At 39.5% G+C, this 5,745-nt stretch overlaps 1 long non-coding RNA gene across 1 annotated transcript; it reads left to right on the top strand.

The window, feature by feature from the left end:
- The first annotated feature begins 2,185 nt into the window (after positions 1 to 2,185).
- On the top strand, positions 2,186 to 5,529 carry LOC134352337 (uncharacterized). The gene is made up of 3 exons (XR_010019380.1): positions 2,186 to 2,273; positions 3,209 to 3,302; positions 5,404 to 5,529. It is a non-coding gene; the product is annotated as an uncharacterized LOC134352337 (long non-coding RNA).
- The last annotated feature ends 216 nt before the right edge of the window (positions 5,530 to 5,745 follow it).

Raw genomic sequence — 5,745 nt, forward strand, 5'->3', positions numbered from 1 at the left:
TCACTCATGAATGTAAGGACAAAGAACACATGAAAGTATGAAAATATGACTGATGGGAAATAAAAATAATCTTTCAGCATGGTTTAATCGATAGAGGCAAAATAATTCTTTGAAAGAGAATATAGGAGATTATCCATATGGAAATTAGGAAGGATATACGACAACTACGTCCATAGCAAAATTTCTTAAAAGCTGTTTATGTGCCAGAAAACCAGTAAAAAATGCCAGCTTCAATACGTCCAGATTAATTTGGAAACAGTGCCAATACAATGCATACTAATGGATGGCAAGGGCTATTGGAATCCCAGCAGGCTGCCACAGGGTCTTGCAGCTGCCAGGATTTTTACTGCTTCAATATAGAAGTACTTATAATATATTATAGATTAGGTGTCACATGTCTTAAATAAACCGCAAAAATAAATGCCAGGAGAATTTCTTTAAAAGCAACATGCATAATGCACAAAATGATATTAATAGATGTTCTGCATTTAATTTGTGTGACTGTTCTGATAATCAATGGGAAATATGGCTAAAGAGGCTTTGACTGTTGTCACAGAAGTGTACTGAAAACCACACAAAAGGAATCAGAGCATGTTTTGGCATACATGGAATAGCTGATCATGCAGTTTAAAGACTCTCATGTAATTGTAGCTCAAATAGCATTGTTCCATCTTGGACTGCAGTTTTAATAACTAAATTTTCACTTTTGTTGCAGTAAACGCTTGAAAATTTCTCACATTTAACACCTTAGCTTTTACATCTGTACTGTACTCTGCATCTACAGTGCAAAACAGTGCATTCCTAATTGCCCAATCAAAACATCAGATCAACAAGATTCTGAGATAGTGCAGAGAACTAGTATATCTATAAATCAATGAACTAAGGAATATAGAGCTTTAGAAAGCAACCATACCTTTGAAAAGAGAAATACCTCATGTATCCTTTGAGCAGTTCCTCTGCTTTGGTCCCTGACTATATCCAACGTTCTCAGTTGGAGCTTCAAGTGGTTGACTGAATAGGGCAGGATCCACACCCTAACAAACTATTTTGATTTACAGCCTAGACTGCACAAGAATGAGATTTGGATCACATATCCATGGTGAAATTGAGGTAGACCTTTTTCTGTCATTTGAGAACTGTTCTGGTGGATAGGGTAGAGAAGATCCATAACAACATGCTCCAGATACTGACACCATAACAAGACATTAAAAATGGAGCTAACAAGGTTCGAATCATGGCAAAGTGTCAGTTACAGAGGACCATTAGCGGTCACAACAAATTCCTGGAGGTGGGAGTCCTTGGAACAATTAATTACTTTCCTCCATCTCTAGTAAATTTGACAGCATCCCAGGCAAATGACCAACCTATTTCAGAATAACATTGCTCACTATTTTGAAGAGCAGGAGCAAAAATAGGTGCCCTAAACACTGCCCATTACTTTTGTTTAAGTGATACCATCTTTCATACCAGGGCTTCCTTTATGTCCATCGGTTCAGCTCTCAGCCTTTTCTTCACACCCAGAACTAGAACGGGGCTCCCTCGTTCTTACCTAGAACCACTGTAATTTCCATTTTAAACTTGCTCGATAATTTCCAAGACCTAATATCTTAACTGGACATTTCTTCCCCTCCAAGCATTCCAAAGGGACAGTTTGAGCTCTATACCCACATCCTTTTCCATTTCACCTTACAATGCCAGCCTTGCCCTTTCCACCAGCCCCGCATCATCCAGGACCGCAAAAGGTTTTGCTGGAATTACAGAATTATTTCCATATCTTCCCAATCAGTATACTATATTTACCACATACAGCAAAGTCATCTTTACACTGGAGAAGCAAATGCAGATTGAGTGGCCATGTTATAGAATACCTCGATTTGTTTTCAATGTACTGTATGAATCTGAGCTTTCGATGCCCAGCATCAAATTTCTTTCTTACTTTCATTCCCATCGTTAGTCGCCCGCAACTGTTGTAATGTGTTGCAACAAAAGCTCAATGAATAGCACGTCATCTTCTGACCGGGCACATTGCAGACTTCCAGTCTCAACAATAAGCTCAAGAATTTTAGGTTTTTCAGTGTTTAAATTTATGACCTCCCCTTTTTTCTAGCAATTTCACATTACTGTTTTCCTTTGCTCATTCATATGGCGTAAGACTACCTTTCGTTATTCTAATTTGAGAAAGAAGAGAATGCGGCCGTTCGACATGAGGACCTGTTTGGAATTAAGTTGCAAAATTGACATAAGGACGCTACAAAGGAATATAGATAGATTATGTGAGTGTACAACAATCTGCAATCTGGAGCTGTCTTCTTTAATGTAGAGCATTTAAATATTTTAAGGCAGAGTTAAATAGATTCTTACAGAAAATGTATAGATCTTCGAAAAGCTTACCAGAGGAGATTAGGAATGCAGTCACGTTCAGATTAGCCATTGACTTAAGGGATAGATTGGCCTACTCTTTTTTCTAATTTGTGCATCACATAATGAACACAAGGAGGTCCTTCAATCTCTCACAATAATTCCTGGTCCATCCAAGCATCACACATCTCTCCTGGTCAATAGATGACCAAATACTCATCAACAATAAAGAATTATTATTATCATTCAGACATGAACCAAATACTTCATTAGTCAGGCAACATATCCTTGGTCAATCAACATGGCCTTGATTTGAGTTATCTCTTACCTTTGCAGTCTTGATGAGAGGTCATTGACCGAAATCTTCATCTCCCTTTCTTTGTCCATAAACGCAGCCTGACTTGATGCTATTTCCAGCTTGTTTTTATTTATACTTGTTTTGTTTTTGGCTATAACTCATACAAAACATCAGCCAAATTCTTAGGAAGGGACCTTGAATGACTTCTTCCTTCTAGATCAGATAATTTAAGAACATCAAGATATCAATAATGCAGGGTTTTTGAATCTACAGTAATGACTATGATTGGAGCCATTGATTCATTCCAAAAATTTTGATCAACCTGTGATTCTGCAAACTAACTGTTAGTCAGAATAAATTTAATGGGTCTGTTCTTAGAATATTTATTACTTGTCCCAAAGATCAAGCTACAGAGTTAAATTAATGATTTCATCAGACCAAATGTATATTTTATTTCAACCAGCAGTAATATCTTACATTAACCATGTTTTCGTGGTCTTTCAATATACAATAAGTTTCAATAAGATCTCCCCTCATTCTTCTCAACTCCAGGGAGTACAGGTACAGTGCCATCAAATGCTCTTCATTCCCAGGATTGTTTTGAGTACTTCCAGGCCTTCTCCAATGCCAGCACAGCTCTTGTCAGGTAAGGGGCCTAAAGCTGCCACAAGACTCCAATTGCTGTCTGACCAATGCATTAAAAAGCCTCAGCACCACATCCTTGCTTCTATATTCTAGTTCTCTTGAAATGAATGCTGACATTGCTTTTGCCTTCATTACCACCAACTCAACCAGCAAGTTAACCTTTAGGGAATCCTGCACTGGGACCCTTATATGCCTTTGCAGCTTCAATTTTGGAGTTCACTCCCCATTTAAAAAATTGCCAAGACTTTATTCCTTCTACCGACGTGCATGACCATACATTTCCCTACACATATTCCATCTGCCACTTCTTTATCCATTCTTCTAATCTAGTTCTTCTGCAGACTCCTTGTTTCCTCAACACTACTTACCCCTCCACCTACAGTACCATTGTATTGTCCGCAGACAAAGCTGTCAATTCTGTCTCCAAATCATTGACATATAACGTAAAAAGAAACTGTTCCAGCACTGACCCCTGTGGAACACAATTAATCACTGGCAGCCAATCATAGAAGGCTCCTTTTATTCCCACTCTTTGCCTCCGGCTAAACAGTGAACTTTCTGTTCATGCTAGTATCTTTCCTGTAATAACTTGGGCTCTTGTTTAGCAGCCTTATGTGTGACACCTTGTCAAAGAACTTCTGAAAATCCAAGTGCACAACATCTACCGATTCTCCTTTGTTTATCCTGCTTGTTACTTCCTCAAAGAATTCCAACAGATTTGTCAGGGAAGATTTCCCCTTAAGGAAACAAATACTGACTTCAGCCTGTTTTATCGTACACCTCCAAGTACCCTGAAACCTCATCCTTAATAATGGACTCCAACATCTTCCCAACCACTGAAGTCAGGCTAACTGTCCAATAATCAGATCTTCACACTTTACTATGTCCTAGAAGTGGTGACTTATTCTAGTTCTATTCATCTCAGCCAGTAGAACAAAACAATTCCATTCCTTCGTAAGAATCTTGTGCATTTCAACTAGATTATTTCCCATTCTTCAAAGCTCTTATTCACCACTGTTTTCATGAGTCCATTGCTTACTTATCAATGGAACCTTGCGCTGCAAATGTTGAACATGTTCAGCCAAGCTCATTTCCCCAGAGGACCTCACACACAAATTTCAGGTTATGGGAATTCTATGGAAGCTTTGTGAGAGGATGGTTTGCTGTCCACCTCTTACTAGTCTCCCTTCATGGTGGCTTTTTACAAAGCCCAAGAGAAAAGGCATTTGTCTTACTCTCTTTCCCTCCATCTGGATGCCATGGCCCGAAAACTGAGGACTTGCTCCTCCCACTCCCCTTTCTCTCTGTCACTTGTGCAAAAACAACACCAGCATAATTAGGCAGCATCTCTAGGAAGAGGTACAGTCGACGTTTCAGGCCGAGACCCTTCATCAGGACTAACGAAGGGTCCTGACGAAGGGTCTCGGCCTGAAACGTCGACTGTACCTCTTCCTAGAGATGCTGCTGGCCTGCTGCGTTCACCAGCAACTTTGATGCGTGTTGCTTGGATTTCCAGCATCTGCAGAATTCCTGTTGTTTAGCAGCATAATTGTCAAGACCTGTACTGCTTGTCTGGAATATTGTGCTGCCTAGCAGGACCACAGCTGTGCTCTTACACATGCTTTATGAACTAAAATTGTTGAACCACAGAGTACTGAATGATTGTTTCAATTTAGGAGCAAAAAAATCTGGATGGGTGTTTTTCATTATTTCCTGCCTCTCTTGTAGTGTCGTTCACAAGTCTGAAAAAAAATATAGCCAGATATGGAGCATTTATCCAGGTGACCAAGGATTTGTTCAAGGGAACAAAGCTCAATAACTATACAGCACATGTTTTCTTTCTGTTACTTATGTATTTCTCGAGCCTTGGGCACTTGTTGCTCATCCCTAATTACCCACAAGGAGGCAGCGGTGAGCTGCAGCCTTCAGGTGAATTTACTCCAAAAGGTGGTTAGAGACCCTTTTACTGCCAATCATGATGACGGAATGAATTTACTTGTCGCTTCTTCGACCATGGCTAGGTCGTTCTACGGGCCTGCACCACTCATGCACTGAGGAATTGTGAGTAAAATTCAATGTTGTGGTATATCCTTTGTCTGCAGACCCCTGACCTTGTGAATGGAAGCAACTTGGACCAAAGTCACTGCTCTGAAGAACCTTTGTAATGATGACGTAGGGGTAGGATATACTTCTAAACAGACTTCAAATAAATAAGTTGTACATTGAAGCTAAAGCTAGAGTTTAATATAGTCATAGTCATTGTCATACTTTATTGATCCCGAGAGAAATTGGTTTTCATTACAGTTGCACCATAAATAATTAAACAGTAATAAAACCATAAATAATTATATAGTAATATGTAAATTATGCCAGGAAATAAGTCCAGGACCAGCCTAAACACAGGCTTTTATACACAGTTGGCTTTTGCGGTGGGTGGCGGCGTG

This window comes from Mobula hypostoma, chromosome 9 (genome assembly GCF_963921235.1).
Source record: "Mobula hypostoma chromosome 9, sMobHyp1.1, whole genome shotgun sequence".
Lineage (NCBI taxonomy): Eukaryota > Metazoa > Chordata > Chondrichthyes > Myliobatiformes > Myliobatidae > Mobula > Mobula hypostoma.